The sequence below is a fragment of the Neophocaena asiaeorientalis genome, unplaced genomic scaffold (genome assembly GCF_003031525.2).
Source record: "Neophocaena asiaeorientalis asiaeorientalis breed wild unplaced genomic scaffold, Neophocaena_asiaeorientalis_V1.1 scaffold78, whole genome shotgun sequence".
NCBI classification, from domain to species: Eukaryota; Metazoa; Chordata; class Mammalia; order Artiodactyla; family Phocoenidae; genus Neophocaena; species Neophocaena asiaeorientalis.
This window is the reverse complement of record NW_020175018.1, coordinates 9,998,463-10,017,707: the sequence shown is the minus strand read 5'-3', so window position 1 is coordinate 10,017,707 and position 19,245 is coordinate 9,998,463. Positions and strand designations below refer to the sequence as shown.

At 38.0% G+C, this 19,245-nt stretch overlaps 1 protein-coding gene and 1 long non-coding RNA gene across 3 annotated transcripts in view; one reads left to right on the top strand and one right to left on the bottom strand.

Moving 5' to 3' along the window:
- The window catches only part of NR6A1 (nuclear receptor subfamily 6 group A member 1), a 174,273-nt gene that overhangs the window by 2,607 nt on the left and 152,421 nt on the right, over positions 1-19,245 (top strand). The gene's annotated exons all lie outside the window — the stretch shown is intronic.
- LOC112411562 (uncharacterized) overlaps positions 16,957-19,245 on the bottom strand; it is a 38,322-nt gene continuing 36,033 nt past the window's right edge. Inside the window, exon 3 of the long non-coding RNA XR_003005650.1 lies at positions 16,957-17,300. This is a non-coding gene — a long non-coding RNA (uncharacterized LOC112411562). The remainder of the gene's footprint in view (positions 17,301-19,245) is intronic.

Below are 19,245 nucleotides of genomic sequence, written 5' to 3'. Positions count from 1 at the left end.
GCTAAGTTCATTTCTACAAGAAGCATCTCTGTACCCTGCCTATTAGCATAAGGGAAGGGCAGTCAGAGGTCAAGAGAAGTTCAAAACAGCATAACCTTTCTGTGCTTCTGTTTCCAAATAACCCCAGTCTGCCCTGCTCCCCAAGTTTTTTCCTCAGCCATCGTGCTTACCGTGTAGTTGTAAAACTCAAGAGAACAAGGACTGACTTGATGTAAGGGAAGTTAGAGAATAGAAGTCATTGTTTCTTAAAACAGGAGAAATAATTGATTTATGTTTGGGGACCAATTAGGCTATAAAACAAGAACAGTAAAGGGACCTATGACTTCAGGACAGTTACTTGCTCTGATTTCTGTCCCACAGACAAGGGGCTCCCCAATAAAGGCTGTCGGCTATCTAGGCTAAATTATTAATTCCTTTCATGCCTCTCAGGGCTTGTAAACAGCACATAATACAGGAAAACAATTGATACTGTTCAGTTATTGGCCAGATAGAGGGTCAAAGGGTAAATAGTTGGATTAGCAACAGCTGTTCTTCCTCCCTAGTCAGACTTTTGTCCCTTACTCTATTTCAGCAAAACCATTCCTGGGTTCTTGCCTCTAAATAGTTTAATCCATTTCTCTTCTTGTAAAATAATCCTACAAATAATTAGAGAATAAACACTGACCGAAATTGAAAATACTCGTATTTTAATTCAGTTTCCAAATTTGAAGATGAGCATTCTTTTTGGTATGTACTGACTATGTTGTTTCGTGTTTAAAGGGTATTATGCCAAGGAAAGTAACTACTTGAAGTTTAGACAGATTAGAAGCTTTTTAGCTGTTTATACCAACTGCTTGAGGATTTTCGTGCAGCTTGATTAAAAGAAAAAAATTGCCTTTGTTTAAACTGATGGTAGGATAATGCGTGTTCATTGTGGAAAACACTAAAAGAAAACTATAAACACCCCTAACCCCACCACCTGGAAATAACCATTGTTTCTTATTTGAGAATATGTCCTTCCAGTTTGTGTCTGAGCTTATTTTTTACGTGGTTAGAAATCATATATACAATTTGTATGCTGTTTATTGCTCCCCCACTCAACATTACATTGGGAACACTGTCCCAAGTCATGAAACAGTTTTCATAAATATTTTTAATGGCAAGATAATATTTCATTGTAAGTGAATATGTTTACCATGGTTTATTTAACCATTTACCTATTGTTGGGCATTTAGGTTGTTTGCAGTTTTTGCTACATTATAAATAGTGCCACAGTGAACATAGTTTTTTTTTTTTTTTGCGATACGCGGGCCTCTGACTGCTGTGGCCTCTCCCGTTGCAGAGCACAGGCTCCGGACGCGCAGACTCAGCGGCCATGGCTCACGGGCCCAGCCGCTCCGCGGCATGTGGGATCTTCCCGGATCGGGGCACGAACCCGTGTCCCCTGCATCGACAGGCGGACCCTCAACCCTGCGCCAACCAGGGAAGCCCGTGAACATAGTTTTATATAAATTTTTTGTCTGCATTTCACGTGAGCCCTTTAGCTTTTTATATAAGCCAAAACTCTTCTGAATTAAGAGCATGGACTCTGGCTCAAGATTGCTTGAGTTCAACTTGGCTTCAGTATTTACTAGCTCTGTAATCTTGGCTAAGTTATTTAACCTCTCTGTGCCTTAGTATTCTCATCTGTTAAATGGGGACAATAAAAAAGTACTTCTACTTCACAAGGCTATTGTGGAGATTAAAGGAAGTAATATATGCATTTGGAATAATGCTTGGCAAATGGTAAACAGTATTAAGTGTATGCTATTCTAGCCTATGTAGCATAATGTTGAAATTCTCAGTCTTTCTGTACCTAACGACTGTTGTAACCACTTTATTCAATTAAACTATCCTCTGTTGCCTAATGACACAAAGATAAATCATTCCAGATGTTAGCAGGTGTAAGTTACTGCTTCAAGTAAATAGTTCCCTCAAAGGAGTGGAGCTCACGTACTGCTGGCCAAGACTGTTCTTACCATCTGGTTGACTGTTAGGGTGTTTTGGGCCCCTTCGCCCAACCAGCAGCAGGTAACCAAAACGACCATCTGCCAACCCATTTATTTAACCTCTTAGGAAACTAAAGGAGTTAACCCTCTGCTTATTTAAAATAAATACTCAGATTATGCACTTTCTCTTTGGTCAGTAGCAAGGTCTTAGAGAGAGCATGCTGAGGAAGAAATTTGTGTAATTAAAGATGTGCCATTACCATTTAATTTAATTTATTTATAAATCCTATGGTACTTTTTAAAAATTAATTATTTTTTTTTGGCTGCATTGGGTCTTTGTTGCTGCGTGTGGGCTTTCTCTAGCTGCAGCGGGTAGGGGCTACTCTTCGTTGCAGTGCACGGGCTTCTCATTGCAGTGGCTTCTCTTGTTGCAGAGCATGGGCTCTAGGTGCACGGGCTTCAGTAGTTATGGCTCACGGGCTTCAGTAGTTGTGGCTCACGGGCTCTAGAGTGCAGACTCGGTAGTTGTGGCACACAGGCTTAGTTGCTTTTCGGCATGTGGGATCTTCCTGGACCAGGGCTTGAACCCATTTCCCCGGAATTGGCAGGCGGATTCTCAACTACTGCGCCACCAGGGAAGTCCCTACCATTTTTAAAAGACTGCATACTTGGGATTCTTGCTGACTCAGACTTTTATATATATATATATATATATATATATATATACACACACATATGTATATATTTTCCCCTACTGAGCAAAGAGCTGGATAAATGAGCATTTTAGAAGACTTGAAAGTTAAATTAATCTTTGCCCTCTGTTGCCATACTGATAGATGCCCACCAGGCAGAGATCCATGAGTGATGTGGGATGAACAGGCAATTTAAAAAACAGCTTCAGAATAAGACAGCCTAACATCACTAGTTTGCTCTGGCTTTGCATTCATCTGTCAAGTGTTTTGGGATCCCAAGGAGACTTTCTGTGGATCCTTCAAGCTATAAAAGAGAAATGTACATCTCAGCTAGAGTTACCCATAGGTTCATTCCAAAATTCCAACATTCTGTACCATGTCATATGGGTCTATTCCTAGTTGTCAAACTATATGTCACAATTTATTTTTTTTTTTTTGGTACGTGGGCCTCTCACTGTTGTGGCCTCTCCCATTGCGGAGCACAGGCTCCGGATGCGCAGGCTCAGCGGCCGTGGGTCACGGGCCCAGCCGCTCCGCAGCATGTAGGATCTTCCTGGACCGGGGCACGAACCCACGTCCCCTGCATTGGCAGGTGGACTCTCAACCACTGCGCCACCAGGGAAGCCCTATATGTCACAATTTTTAATCTCAGAAAACAGTTTATATAAACCCAAGTGTGGTCTGCAGATAATGAACTTAAGGTTGAGTGTTAGAGATCAAAGAAAATTAACATTTATTGAGTATTCCTTATGTGCTAGGTACTTTGAACATATTCAGTGGGAGTGAGAAGGGTTGGTTATAGCGTATAAAATATCTAAATGTAAGTTTGACTTTGCAATACCTAGTCCGCTGTTTCCTTCCCTCCCCATTTCTCTTTTTCCCTTTGATGTGTGTGCCAAGCCTAAGACTCAGTTCCTGCCCTCAAGGGACTCTGGTTTAGTCAGGAACGACAGACACAAAATTTGATGATATGTGGCTTTTACTACATAATAGTAGTTAGTAATAATAATAATGGCTAATATTTATTACACATTAAATGCTTCATGTGCATTTTTCATTAAGCACTCATAAAGCCTGTTTGAAAAGATACTGTTCCTATCCTAACAGATGAGACTGCTAAGGCCTGGAGAGGTTAAATGACTCACCCCAGAGTACACAGTGGAGAAACATCTGGGACTTCAGAGCTGCTGTTTTAATGAATCTTCTATCCTGTTTCTAGCTCTCTTGACTGTGGCAAGTCTCAGATGCTAATGGAAGAGTTTAAGGCAGTATAAGGATTTATAACATACATAATGGGGCCTTTTATGTACAGAAGGAAGACTATTTTCTAAGTGTCATTTGGGCTCTTTTGCATATATTAGAGTTATTTTGGATGTAAAGTAGAGTAATTCACTGTGGAATAGGTTCCCAAAGAGATTTCTTCTGAGGTTCAGGATTATTCCACTATGTATTATCAAACAGGTTCTTTCCTGAAACAAATGAAGATAAGATAAGTTCCCTTGGTTTTCCCCTTTATGTCACCTTTCCTTCACAACATTCTGTTTGTGATATTGGTATTTCACATTCATAACAGTTCCAAGAGCCTTGCTTCCAAAGCTTCAGCTGAATCTGCTAGACCACTGCAAGATCACGTCGCCTGAATGTGGCCTTTTGCTGGGGAGTCCCTTTCTGATAAGAATTCTTTTGAACAGGGTGGGGGTGGGATGAGATCCAGAGTTTAGGCTGAGCTTCATCCCCTTGACCTTTGCCCCTATTTCAGAGTTTATACTGACTTGATAGAGACTCCCTATGGAGCCAAGAGTTTAGGACTTGTTTACAATTGATGAAAAGATAGTTGCATTCAAAGGCTCTTGTTGGATCCTTGGATAGTCATGGATCTCTGCCATTATCTATGGTGGGTTCAGGGAATGCTTGAACATCTGGGTCTGGAGATATGTAATGGATGACTAAGAAGGAATGAGAAGAAACTCTGAAATTAGATAGGTTGCTGAAATTATTTCTGTGGGAGCAGTATTGCAGTAATATTTTGAGAGCAGAGAAGGATTCCTATAAACCTGTGCTTTATTTCATTTTTTTAAAAAAGCTGAAAGTGGTTGTTTAAATTCAGCGTATGATAACAAAGGGAGATGTGTGGGAATTCTGTTCCTTTTCTGATGTCTCACCAAGAAGAAAATTTGCTGTGTTAGGCAAATGTATTAGGTAGTGGAGGGAAACCCTGGATTATTAAAGCCACCCTTTTCAGAGTTATACATAGTTTTACAAATTGGTGTTTTCTCTCAAAATCTTGGGGTTCTTTAAGTATGTTGAGGAGAGTATAGTATTTCAGTCCCAAGTGAGTCTTCATAAGCCTTTTCTGGGCATACAGGTCAGTTAAGACTCTTAGCTTCTGTATCTGAAGTTACATATCTTTTTTTTGTTGGTCCAGTATTTGTTGTTGTAGATTTGAATCTGAAAGAAAAGATAAGCATCTTTTCTTTGAAGGGTGCTGACAGTATGAACCAAAATTGAATAGATATATCCTCTGTTGGTAAGCATAGGAAAAGATAAACTGCATGAATAATAAGATTCACAGTGAAAATAGTGTTATATCATTTTCACCGTAGCACAAAATTCCATGTGCTAAATGTAGTCTGACTTATAGATGTGTTTTGTTTGACTAACTGGATGTTTAAATAAAAGCATGTTAGTTGTCAACATTTAAAACCTGCAAGAGTTTCATAAAATTTTCCATTTCTGGCCTTCTTGATAAATTGGGTGGTCCAGCACTGGGCCTGGATTTCTGTTGATACATGGCATCTGTTGGCTGGAACAGAGTAGTGGCTGCCCTCTTTATTTTTTTATTTTTATTTTTTTAAACATCTTTATTGGGGTATAATTGCTTTACAATGGTGTTAGTTTCTGCTTTATAACAAAGTGAATCAGTTATACATATACATATGTTCCCATATCTCTTCCCTCTTGTGTCTCCCTCCCTCCCCCCCTCCCTATCCCACCCTTCCCAGCGGTCACAAAGCACTGAATCGTTATCCTTGTGCCATGCGGCTGCTTCCCACTAGCTGTCTACCTTACGTTTGTTAGTGTATATATGTCCATGCCTCTCTCTCGCCCTGTCACAGCTCACCCTTCCCCCTCCCCGTATCCTCAAGTCCGTTCTCCAGTAGGTCTGTGTCTTTATTCCTGTCTTACCCCTAGGTTCTTCATGACATTTTTTTCTTAAATTCCATATATATGTGTTAGCATACGGTATTTGTCTTTCTCTTTCTGACTTACTTCACTCTGTATGACAGACTCTAGGTCTGTCCACCTCCTTACAAATAGCTCAATTTCGTTTCTTTTTATGGCTGAGTCATATTCCATTGTATATATGTGTGGCTGCCCTCTTTAAATGAGCATGCACACTCAGGTTTGTCACAAACCCACATGGCCTCCTTCATCCATTTATGTTTCCTTCCAGTCTTCTCTAGGCATTTGAGTTTGCAGTTCCTACATTAAAAAATGATAATTAACAGTGCAGATGAAGGTGTGGGAAAATGGGAAGTCTGTGAGTATAATCTAACAATATCTGTCAACACTAAAAATGTTCGGGTTTATTCTTGCAGATTTAGCAGTTTAAAATTAAAATTTTTTAAATTTAAATTTGCAGATTTAGCAGTTAGTACATCTGGGTATTTATCCTATAAGAAATGAAAGGTGTGCAAAATGTATATTCTCAGATACTCTTTTCAGCATTTATAATAGCAAAAAAGGAACAGCTCAAAAGTTTAATAGGGGACTAAAATGGTTTGTAGTTATCCATGTAATGGAATACTATAGAATCATTTAGGAGAAGGTAAATTTTAGTCTGGAAGAAGATACACTGAACAGTTAACAGTGATATCTTTGGGCAGGTGGTATCACAGAGTAACTCACTATTTCTGTTTTAATTTTTATAAATTAATTTATTGGCCACACTGCAGCTTGTGGGATCTTAGTTCCCTGACCACGGACTGAACCTGGGCCCCCGGCAGTGGAGGTGCAGTATCCTAACTACTGGACCACCAGGTCTTACCCCTTAATTTTTTTTTAACAAGGCTCTTGTATTAAGAAATGAGATATATATTTTTTTAAAAATCTGTGGCTCTCATTTCAGCTGCCAAGCTTCCAAGCTATTCTGTCAGATCGAGTCACCCAGGCTACAGCTTCCCATTTAGATGATAGATTTTACATTCACAATTCTCTTACCTTGAAATTGCTCTAAGGAATAGGAACCTGTATCCTCAAGTATCAGGAACCATCTTGAAGCCAAAAAAGAGGATAAAAGCTTAGAGCAGCGTTTTCAGGCTTCTGCTTGCAGCCCTGCCTCCATTCACTAATCAAGCTATCAGAATTGGCCTCCTTTTTACCCTGCTATCAAGAATGTAGGGAGCCTTAAGTAAGCTTCTCGTATGAATTGTGCTGTCCTGGCAGTTGCAGGTCATGTTGCTGAAAGTGACCCTAATGGACACGGTGTGGTGCAGTGGAAAGAACATGAGAGTTTGCATCTTGGCTTTTGCCAGTCCTTGCTAAGTGACCATAGGCAACCTGTGAAGGTCAGTTTCTTCATCCATAAAACAGCAATAATCTCTATTAGGGGTCGTTTTTAAAAATAAGTTAGATAGTATATGTGAGTTGCCAAGTATTTAGCTGCTCTAGCTGTTACTGCATGTTTCTTCATTGCTGAAATATATGATGAAGGGTTTCTAACTTTTTGGGCTAATATTTAATGAGCATTTACTGTATGCTAATGGTTTTAAAACATTGTCTCCTTTATTCTTTCAACTCTGTGAAGTTGTTCTCAACTCTTGCTCTCCCCATTTTACAGATAAGGAAACTGACAGTTTAACACTTGGCTAAGGTCGCAGAGCTGTTAAGTGGCAGAGCTGAAGCCTGTGTGATTCCAAAGCCAGTGTACTTTTTATCTTTTTAAAATAGTGGTATCGGGCTTCCCTGGTGGCGCAGTGGTTGAGAGTCCGCCTGCCGATGCAGGGGACACAGGTTCATGCCCTGGTCCTGGAAGATCCCACATGCCGCCGAGCGGCTGGGCCCGTGAGCCATGGCCACTGAGCCTGCGCGTCCGGAGCCTGTGCTCTGCAGCGAGAGAGGCCGCGACAGTGAGAGGCCCGCGTACTGCAAAAAAAAAAAAAAAAAGTGGTATGATTTACGTACAGTGAAACACATAGATATTAAGTGTAACGTTCAAGCAGTTTTCACAAATGCATGTACCCTTGTAATTCATGTTTCATCAAGATACAGAACACTGCCATCCCTTCAGAAAATTTCCTTATGCTTTTTCTCAGTTGATCCCACTATTCTGCCCCAAGAAGCAATAACTTCGGATTTCTGTCATGATAGATTAGTTTGTTCTGACATGTCTTATAGATGGAATCATACAACAGGTGCTTTATTGTGTCTAGTGTTTTTCAGCATAATGTTTGAGACTCATCCATGTTGTTGCAGGTGTTAGTAATTCATTTCTTTTAATATGAGTAGTATTCAATTGACTGTATCATAGTTGATCTATTCATCTGTTGATACCCGGGCTATTTCTAGTTTTGTACTATTATGATAAAGCAGCTATGAAAATTCTTGTACAAGGTTTTTGTGGATATATTTTAATTTCTCTAAACGTATCTAGGAATTGTTGGGTCAGATGGTAGATGTATGTTAAACTTTTTATGAAATTGCCAGTTTTCCAAATGGTACATTTTACAATTCCAGTACTATGATTTTTAATAGTTCGACATCCTTGTAAGCGTTTGGTGTTGTCAACTTTTAAATTTTAGTTATTCTAGTGAGCAGGTAATGGGACCGATGTGGTTTTAATTTGCATTTCCCTGATGACTATTTATATTGATTATCTTTTCATACCCTTATTGGCCATTCATGTTTTGTCTTTTAGAAGTGTCTATTCAAAGTCTTTTGATAATTAAAAAAAATTATGTTCTTTGTCCTATTATTGAGTTGTGGGTATTTTTTATTATGATACAAGTCCTTCATCATATATGTATGTTGTGAATATTTTCTCCCAATCTGTGCTTTCTCTTCTACTTTATTGACATGATTTTTGATTAACAGAAGTTTTACATTTTTATGAAGTTCTATTTATTAATTTTTTTCTTTTATGATTAATTCTTTCTGTATCCTCCCTAAGAAATCTTGGCCTAACCTGAGGTCGCAAAGGTATTATTTTATGTTTTCTACTAGAAACTTTATGGTTTAGCTTTATTCAAGTTAATTTTTTTTGTATGGTGTAAGATAGGAATCAGAGTCTTTTTATATGAATATTTATTTGTTTCAGCACTATTTGTTGACAAGACTTTCCTCATTAAATTTTTGATGCACTTGCTGAAAAATAATTTGATCTTTATATGTATGATCTACTTGTAGACTCTGTTTTCTTCCATTAACCTACTTATGTGTTCACTAATACCACAATGTTTTGAATACTATAGTTGTATAGTAAATCTTGAAATCGGATGGTGTTAGTTCTCCAACTCCATTCTTCCTTTTCAAAGTTGTTTGAGCTGTTTTGGCTATTCTAGGGTTTTGTTTGGTTTTGTTTTAATTTCGTTTTACATTTTAGAATCAGCTCATCCAAAAAATTTTTTTTAAGTGAAAGCCTGCTGGGATTTGATTGGATTTCACTGATTTTATCAATTTGGGTAGAGTTGTCATTTTAGAATTGAGTTTTCTAATCTATGAATGCAGTATATTTTCCCACTTATTTAGAACTTTATTTTTTCTCAGTGATGTTTTTGAAAGATTAGTGTTGAGATCTTGTGCAGCTTTCTTTAAATTTATCCTTAAGTAGTATGTTTTTTTAATGCTGTAGTAAATGGTATTATTTTAAAATTTTATTTTCCAATTGTTTGTTGCTAGTATATAGAAATGCCGTTGATTTCTGTATATTGTGATTGTATTATACGACATTGTTACATTTGTTTACTAGTTCTAGTAACTTTTAAAAATAAATTCTTTGGGACTTTTTATGTGTACTGCTATGAATAAAGACAATTTCACTTCTTCCTTTTTAATGTTTATGACTTTTAGTTTTCTTACCTTATGGCATTGGCTAAGATTTGCAGTCCAACAGTAGATAAAAATGTTGAGGATGACATTCTTTTTTTTTTAATTTTTAAAATTTATTATTTATAAGTTTTTTAAAATTTATTTAATTTTGGCTGTGTTGGGTCTTTGTTGCTGTGCGCGGTCTTTCTCTAGTTGTGGCGAGCAGGGGCTACTCTTTGTTGCGGTGTGCAGGCTTCTTATTGCGGTGGCTTCTCTTGTTGTGGAGCACGGGCTCTAGGCACGCGGGCCTCAGTAGTTGTGGCATGTGGGCTCAGTATAGGCGGATTCTTAGCCACTGCGCCCAGGGAAGCCCGAGGATGACATTCTTGTTTTTGACCTTAGAGGGAAAGAGTTCAGTATTTCACTATCAAGTGTATGATGTTAGCTATAGTTTTTTTCTTATTATTTATTTTAAAAAATTGTGGTGAAATATACAGACCAAAACATTCATTATCTTAACCATTTTTTAAGTGTACGGTTTAGTGCCGTTAAGTACCACACTAGTATTGTTATGAAACCATCACCACCATCCATCCATAGAACTCTTCCTATCTTGCAAAAATGAACCTGTAACCATTAACAGTATTTCCCCATTCTCCAGGCTCCGGCATCCACCATTCTACTTTCTGTCTCTATGAATTTGGCTAATCTAGGTATCTCATGTAAGTGGAGTCATGCTGTATTTGTCCCTTTGTGGCTGACTTCTTTCACTTAGCATACTGTTTTCAAGGTTGATCCATGTTGTAGCGTGTCAGAATTTCCTTCCTTTTTGAGACAGACTAATATTCCATTGTTTGTTATATACCACATTTTGTCTATCCATACATCTGTTGATGGATACTTGGGTTGCTTATAGCTTTTAGCTATTGTGAACGTTGTGAATAATGCTGCTATGAATATTGAGTGTACAAATAGTTTTTCAAGTCCCTATTTTCAGTTCTTTTGGGTATATAGCCAGAACTGGAATTGCTGGATCATATGGTAATTCTATTTTTAATTTTTTGAGGAACCACCATACTGTTTTCCACAGCGGCTGTATCATTTTACAGTCCCATGCAGCAGTGTACAGGGGTTCTGATTTTTCTGTGTCCTCCTGTTTTCTGTGTTTTTGATAGTATCACACACACCCAATAGTATCTCATTGTGGTTTTGATTTGTATTTTCCTAATGATTAATGCTGTTGAACATATTTTCATGTACTTATTGGCCATTTGTATATCATCTTTGGAGAAGTACCTATTTAAGTCTTTTGTCCATCTTTTAATCAGGTTTTTTTTTGTTGTTATTTTGTTTTTTTAGTTCTAAGATTTCTTTATATATTATGGATATTACCCCTTATCAGATATATGATTTGCAAATATTTTCTCCCAATTTATGATTGCCTTTTCACTGTTGTGTCCTTTCATATACAGATGTTTTAAATTTTGATGTAGTACAGTTTACTTATTTTTTCTTTTGTTGTCTGTGCCTTTGGTGTCATAGCCAAGAAATCATTGTCAAATCCAATGCCAGGAAGCTTTTCCCCCTTTGTTTTCCTCTAAAAGTTTTATGTCTTATATTTAGGTCTTTGATCTATTTTGAGTTATTTTTTGTATAGTATGGTGTAAGATGACATTCACATGCATCCTTTTGCATGTGGATATTCACTTTTGCCATCACTTTTTGTTGAAAATATGGTCCTTTCCTCATTGAATAGTCTGGGCAACCTTGTTGACAGTCATTGACCATATAGGTGAGGGCTTATTTCAGGGCTTGCTGTTCTGTTTCTTTTGTCTATATGTCTGTCTTTATGCCACATTGTTGTTTTTGTTTTGTTTTAAGTTATGTATGTTTCAAAAACTGTAGATTTTTTAAAATATTTATTTATTTATTTATTTGGTTGCACTGGGTCTTAGGTGTGGCAGGTGGGCTCCTTAGTTGCGGCATGTGAACTCTTAGTTGCAGCATGCATGTGGGATTTAGTTCCCTGCCCAGGGATCGAAACTGGGCCCTCTGCATTGGGAACGTGGAGTCTTGGTAATTCAACTTGGTAATATTTATTGTAGAATTTTGTGATTTTGTTCAAAAGAGTCAAAGCCTATATCCTTAACCTCAGTGTCACACGTTCGCTTTTATTTGTGTGAGTTTTTATTAGTTTTTTGTGTAGTCTTATACCAACTATCTGGTTTTCTAGATAGGTTTAGGCACTCTCCTTCTGCTTCAAATTTGAAGTCTCCATCTAGTGGTCTCTTCTGAGAGCACAGTGGTGAGAAGCTGTGATGATGTATTGGCATTTATTCCCACTTAGTCCACTAGGTGGCAACAGGCCCTAACTGAAGAGCCAAGAGCAAGGAATCAGACCGAAAAACCGAAAACAATGCTTGTAAAACTCATAATTAAACGGAACAGAAAACCAAGATTTTCTGAAAAGTAATACTGCTAGCCCTCAAGATATGAGAGATGGAGTGAGCCTTTAGCTCATTCTAAGAGCATATTTGGAAACTCTAATTAATATTATGTGGGAATCCATTCTGCTGCCTTCCTTCCATTGCCTCTCAAACTTCAAAATCTTGGCTTATTCAGTGGCTATCCAGTTGCTTTTTTTTTTTTTTTGAATATTGGGGGATGGAGGGGAAAGGTGATAGAGCTGACCGTTAATGCAAAGAGATCTGATTTTGGGGAGTCGGGGCAAGAAGGATGTGCTTTTATATCCAAGAGCTGACAATCTACTTCCAGGGAGACTGCAAGAAGAGGCATTAATAGCTCCCTGTTGTCCCTTGGGTCTGAGACTTCTTTCCTTGGGCGTGAAGAAGAGTTTTTATGAATGTTATAGTCGAAGGTGTGGGTTTCCCTTATAAAAATGGAAATTGAGAAAACAGAAATTTTCCTGAATGAGGATTTGTTTAAGGTAGTAGTGAAGGAAGAAGGTCGTTTAAGGGGATGTAAGATTCTAAGAAGCCATGAGTAGAATTCTCAGGCTGTGAAAATTAAAAGATGATGGGTAGGGTGAGTTTCTAATGCTCCCTGAAGTAGTTAAGAAGAGAAAAGATTTGGGAGGACAACTAGGCTGGAAGCAGAGTGACCTGGCAGCCTGTTGCAGCTTGCTTGATTATGGCAATGGATGCCAACTTTTTTGACCTCAATGACTTACGTAGGTTAGAAACACAGCTCACTTAGGCAGGACCCCATTATCTACTTAACCTTCCTTTTCCTGCTTTCCAGTTGAAAATTCATTGACAATGGTCTATGACGTGCAAATAAATTTGGAGGGAGGATGATAAATGTGCATTAGCAATTGAGGTATGGTTCATATTTGAAACATGGCATATACATGTCAAAGTCTAATTACAGTACTAGAAAATTTTAAAATAAGGATACTGTTGGTGTACTGTCATACACAGCATGTATCAAACTAATTTGAAAATGATGCTGAATGAGCCATAATGAAGATTAAAAAGCAAGAATAACAGTAATTGAAAACTACCACTAATTCCCTCAACAATGATAATGGAGTTCAGAGAACTGCAAGATTTCCAGTTGATTTTCTGTGTGTGTTTGCAGTAGGATCTTTGCACCATTGCCATCCATTTTGTGGCAGCCAGGCTTATTAGTAGAATGCTAAAGAGTCTCTTGTTACTTTTAGTTTATAAACACCAAATTTTATTGACAGTCCATTAACAAGTTACTTATAGCCTTTATTCATAAGTAGAAATGAACTGAACATCAGGCACTCATAAGATGGATGAAAGTTGGATTAATATACCATGAGGATCCTTTAAATTCATACCTTGAGAATCATGGGGCTAAAAGGTTGGGAAGGAGGAGGAGAAGGTAGAAAACAGCCACAGGCTAGCTAGAAGAAGGCTCAGTGCAATGGGCCTTTGGAGCTAGGTGTGAAATAGAAAAAATATATGTCTTCTGTGACTTAAAGCAAAATCTCACCATTGTGTGTGAATGTGTGTCTTCACTATGTATGCGCAGATGTTTATGATAATGGCTCCAATACTGTTGATAGAATTACTACTCATGTGATCAGTCTTATTGACAGAATTATTTGTTACGTGAGTCTAACAACAAATGATTCTTCTAGGAATTGTTTTTCCTTATGTTGAAGGGTAATCAAGAAGGAAGTAAAATCCTTTAATGATTTTGTGCTGGGATTTTTGTTGACGTTTTTTGGTGTGTGCATTATTTAGCATCTCAGCTGTCCAGGAATTTTTCAACATAACTAAGATGCAATAAAAGCCAGGCCCTAAACATCATTTTCATCAAGATAATCTTAATTGTGAAATCTAGTCTCTGTCCCTTTGTTTCTCTCTGTCTCTCTTTCTCTTTGTGAGAGGTTTTGTTAGACAAAAACTTAAAATTAAAATACCTTAGGCACCCTTTCCTAATAGTCATGATAATTTTGATCCTTAATTATCTTTTACCAAAAATATATTCTCTTAAGTTTTATAAGTTAAGTCTGACCAGTTAGTTTCAACCTCTGACCTTTGTTTTCTCTTTTGAAATACCTTGGATAAAAATATCATCGAGCAAACAAACCTCAAAAGCAACATTGGTAAATTAGTGGAAATGATCCTACAAATGCAGATGAAAGATAACAGGGTAATTTGAAAAGCTTCAAAAGTACAGTGGGGCTAGAAACAAGTTTGGAAGAAATAGATGTTGATTGGGAGTTGATACGGCTGCTCACATGTTAGTGGTGTAGTGCTGTCATGTAAAAAGATTGCTGCCCGGCAGGAATTACTCTTGATTAGTTTTCTTGATATACTTGGTGCCATTTAGATCCTAAATATTAGTGATATGATTTTTACCTATTGTTTAGTATGTACAAATTTAGTCAAGCTATTATAGAAAAGAGCTACCTTTAGTGGGGCTTGCCATATGTCAGATGCCGTGCTAAGCACTTTATTCTCACCTTATATGATCCCCATCACAACTCTATGTAGTAGGTGGTAGTTCCCAGATGAGAAGCTAAGGCTAAAAGGTTAAGACCACACTGCCTTTCATTCCCCTATTCATCATAGCCAAAGAAAACTTTAGAGCTTTGAGAATATGATCTAGTCTTAGAGGTTTGTAAAGAAACTTGGCATAGTCAGAAAAACATGAGTTGAACACAGGGAGCTGTATTATGGCGAAGTAACACACGAAAGTGTGTGAACAGTGCTGGTGCCTGGGAAATATAGACTGGTAGCAAGGGAGGAAAACCAGAGGTGTTGACTTAAGTAGTTAAATTGTAAGAAAGACACTCTCCTTAAACTAGTTTAAAATGGGGACATTGGTGGAAAATACAGGGTTTCTCTTGGGGCCCAAGGAGGGAGCATTCAGTTGGATTTCATGAAGGAGCAAGACCAGGATTTCTTTCCCATCTCTCTGTGGAGGCTTATCTCTGCTTCTCTGGTGCTTCTGTTTCATATTTCTCTTCTTGTTCAGACTGATACTCTTTGCTTCTGTGTCCATGATGGAAGATGGCTGCCCCTGATTTGCCCTGCCTTGTCATGTCTTTCCAGCAGCCATGCTCAACACAGACTAACTGAAGCATTTGTGTTCAAATCTTAAATACTCAGGAAAGAGGATAAACCCAGCTTGGTGTCCAGATATCCATTTACCTGGGGCTATGGCCACTGACTATTCAGTAGAAGCTGCAGGTGCATTCTAAGGAGAATATTAATAGAGCAGACAAATTTTCTGGTATGATAGTTTCAGTCAGGAAACAGGTAGCATGGAGATTGTAGAAACTTCCCATTAAGTCCGGTATTTGAGGGATAGTGCAAAGGTAGGGCAAATTCAGGGGCATGGTTGATTAGGAATTATTTGCTAGCCCTGTGGTGGGAAAGGATGGGGATCTGGCAACTGCAGTGAAAATCCAGGCATTAGGTAATGCTTGAAGTTTGGCAAGTAGAAAAGATACTTTCAGACCACTCAGTTATTGCCTGGGAGTTATAAGCGAGCTGATGGCTTAATTGAAGTGGCCAGGGCCGCTTGTAGCCCTCAGTATACTTCACTGCATAACACCTATTTGAGTACCTACCTGGTGACAAGATCTGAGGCTGTCCAGGTACTCTTGCCCTAGCCATGATTGGCTCTGGGGCTGGTTCAGATTGTATACACACATAGAAGGTATTAGTGACTCCAACAGTTAGGGCTTTTGGTAGTGGAAACTGAAGATAAATCTTTGATATTCAAGTTTTTGTATTGTTGCCTTTGGGATTTGAAAATCATTCCAGTATTCCAGAGTGAATTTATTCCTCTGCCTTCCTCAGGAAGTTTTTCCTCCTAAGTGTATTTTGGGATTGAGTTGTATTTGAGCAGTTTGTTATGGTACTTGGGTCTAATTTCAGGAAAATAGACTGGAATTCAGACTAGCTGTTTGGTTTCACCAAGATTAGGATTTTATCACTTATGAGGTTTGTAAAAACATACCTGAGGAGGAGATTCATTTCTGGCATGAGTGAGTGAGAAGGTCAACACAGCCTGTCCCCAAAAAGCAACTGTAAAGCTGAATAAAACTATCAACAACAACCATAGGCTTATAACAAATTGAGAAGTAATCAACCAACTTACCATAGCTCATGTTTATTGAATACTCCATGCAGAATATACATCCTTTTCAAGTACACATAGGACAGTCTCTAAGAGTATTCTGGGCCATAAAATAAGTCTAATAAAATAAAGGTTAAAAAGCCCCACATGATCATCTGAGGAGACACAGGAAAAACATTTGACAAAATTCAATACCCATTCATGATCAAAATCTCCCAACAAACTAGGAATAGAAGGCAACTTCCGCAATTTGACCAAGGAACATCCATGAAGAGCCTAAAGCTAACATAACACTTAATTGGGTAAATATAAGTACCTTTCCCCTAAGATTGGGAATAAGGTAGGTAAGAATGTGCTCATATTGCTTCTTTTCAACATTCACTGGAGGTTCTAGCTAGTACAGTAATGTGAGGGTTAGTGGGGAAGGCATCTAAATTGGATGTCTTAAAACTGTTTTTATTCATAGGTGACATAATCCTATAATCCTAAATAATTCACAAAAAACCCACAAAACAAGTAGAACTAATTGAGTTTAGCAAGGTCACAGGATACCAGATCAATATACAGAAATCAGCTGTATTTTTATAGCTAGCAATGGTCCAAAAATGAAAGTGAGAAAACAATTCCATTCACGATTGCATCAAAATAATAAAATACTTAGGAATAAATTTAACAAAAGAAGTGTAAGATTTGTACACTAAAAACTAAAATATTTCTGAGAGAAGTTTACAAAGACCTAAATAAATAGATTGTGGCTCTGATGGACTGTCTATGCTGGTGACACGTATACACAGAAAAATGCCTGCATTCAGCCCTAGGTTATAGATTAATAACCTCAGCTAGACATCTTGCAAATATGTGCTTCTGGTTGACAAGTAGGTGAGAGTTTGGGGAGGGAATCTTATCTACTAAAAGTGAGGATAAGCCATGGAGTAGTACCGTCAAAGGCCAGGATGCATTGGGCTGTACTGCTGTGTGCTGTTTGCGGCACATTTTTTCACTGTGCTCTCTCTGAGGCCTCACAACAATCCTGTGAAGATAGGAGAGGTATACTTAGTCTCTCTTTCATGGAGAATTAAGGCTTAAGAGGTGACTCACTTGTCCAAGAACACATAACCATGGCAAAAATTGGAATTAAATTCAGGTTTTCTAACTCCATACTATCCCAAACCATTTATTTCTTTTTTACTCTGCTGTTTTGCCTCAGCTATTTACAGTCGTCCCTTGGTATCCACAGGAATTGATTCCAGGATCCTCCTTGGACACCAGAATCCGAGGATGCTCAAGTCCCTTATATAAAATGGTGCAGTATCTTTGGTCCTCCACATCTTGGATACGGAGGACCCATTGTACTGGGAAGAGAAGAGAAAGGGGCATGTGATTTTGATGGATTGTGCATGTAGTTTTCAGTAGATTTAGTTAGTCCGAAGAGTAGGAGGGGAAGTTGGGCTACAATGTAAATTCAGGGGTTCTATAGCAAGTATAATCAAGATAGCTTTGTCCTGATATCTGGTAGATATTAAAATTATACCTGCATTGGAACTGTACTTCATGGCACAGATGGTTTGAAGGTATCCTATGCTTACTTCAAGGAGTTTCATAAGTTATAAACATAATTGTGTCATAAAACATAAGGGAATTCATTTGGCAACCATTTATGGAATGTCTATTCTATGGCAGGCCCCTTGCAAGATTTGGGATCACCCAGTTGGATCCTATTGAGATATAGCCTGAGAGGAGAACAGAAGTAGGCTGGAATTTGCTTTGTAATTTTCATTCTCTGAGGCCGATGTGTCTGCCCTCCAAAGTGACCACTTCAACCATGGACCTGGAGCCCTTTACTTTCCACTGTCCCTGCAGCTGTGCTTTCTGCAGGTACCCTTAATAAAAATAGTCCGTCATTTCTTCCTTTCCCTCTGTGGATTCTTCCATATGATTTTCAGTCAAACATAGGTATATCTTGCATCTAAAAGAAATCTTTGCTTTTTAAGAAGAGGCATTTAAATAATTTTTCTTAATTGTTGAAATAGTTCATATTTATTGCCAAACGCTTCTAAGACATAGATGAGTTGTAAATGATAAACTTAAAAATCACCTTTAGTCCTACAACTTGGAGATTGCAACTGTTAACATTTTTGCTTCCAGTCTGTTTGAACTTGGTCAGTATCTTTTCTGTTTGAGCCAGTTACAAGATGGCTCTAATCCTTTGACCTGGAAAGATGGCCACAATGTTTTAAGTGAAAAAAGCGTTACGGAAAATTATGTGTAATTTGTGATATTTTCTCTAAATATAAATACATATATTAATATTTTAAATATCTCTGAAATATCTGGAAGAATAATACACTGAAGAGAATGATGCGAGCGGCAGGGGCAACTGGTGGACTTTAGTTTTCTCTTTTGTATGAATTTTTCAGTAACTACGTAGTACCCGCCCCCCCTCCCCCAAAAATCTATTTGAAAAACAAAAAGCAACCAAAACCAAAAGCTAAAATGCCTTTTTGAGATATCCTTTTCATTCTGTCTATTCCTGCTGCCTCCCTTTTAGCTTAGCTCTTTTGTGCAACAGATTTCTATTTCTTTTTGTCTCAGATCTCTCCTCCCTTCCTCCTACTTCATCTGCATGGTGAATCTTCCCAAAGTCTTGCTTTCGTTATCTCCTTGCAGAGCTAACCACTTAAAGTGGCTTCCTGTTGCACTAATTCTAAACTTTTCTGCCTGGCTCACAAGACCGTCCGTCATTTACTTTTTCAGTGCGCCCAAACATAATCTCTGAACTATTCTGCTCTTGTCCACTATACATGCCGCATATTTTCTCTGTTACAGGTATTTATTTACAAGTCCCATCTGCAGGAAACACCCTCAAACTCACATAAGTTCTCCCTTCCTGTAGCACTTAGTTTTATCCAATAGAAACTATAGAGGATTTTGGTGGCTAAAATATGTAATTTTTTCATTGGCATATATAGAGACTG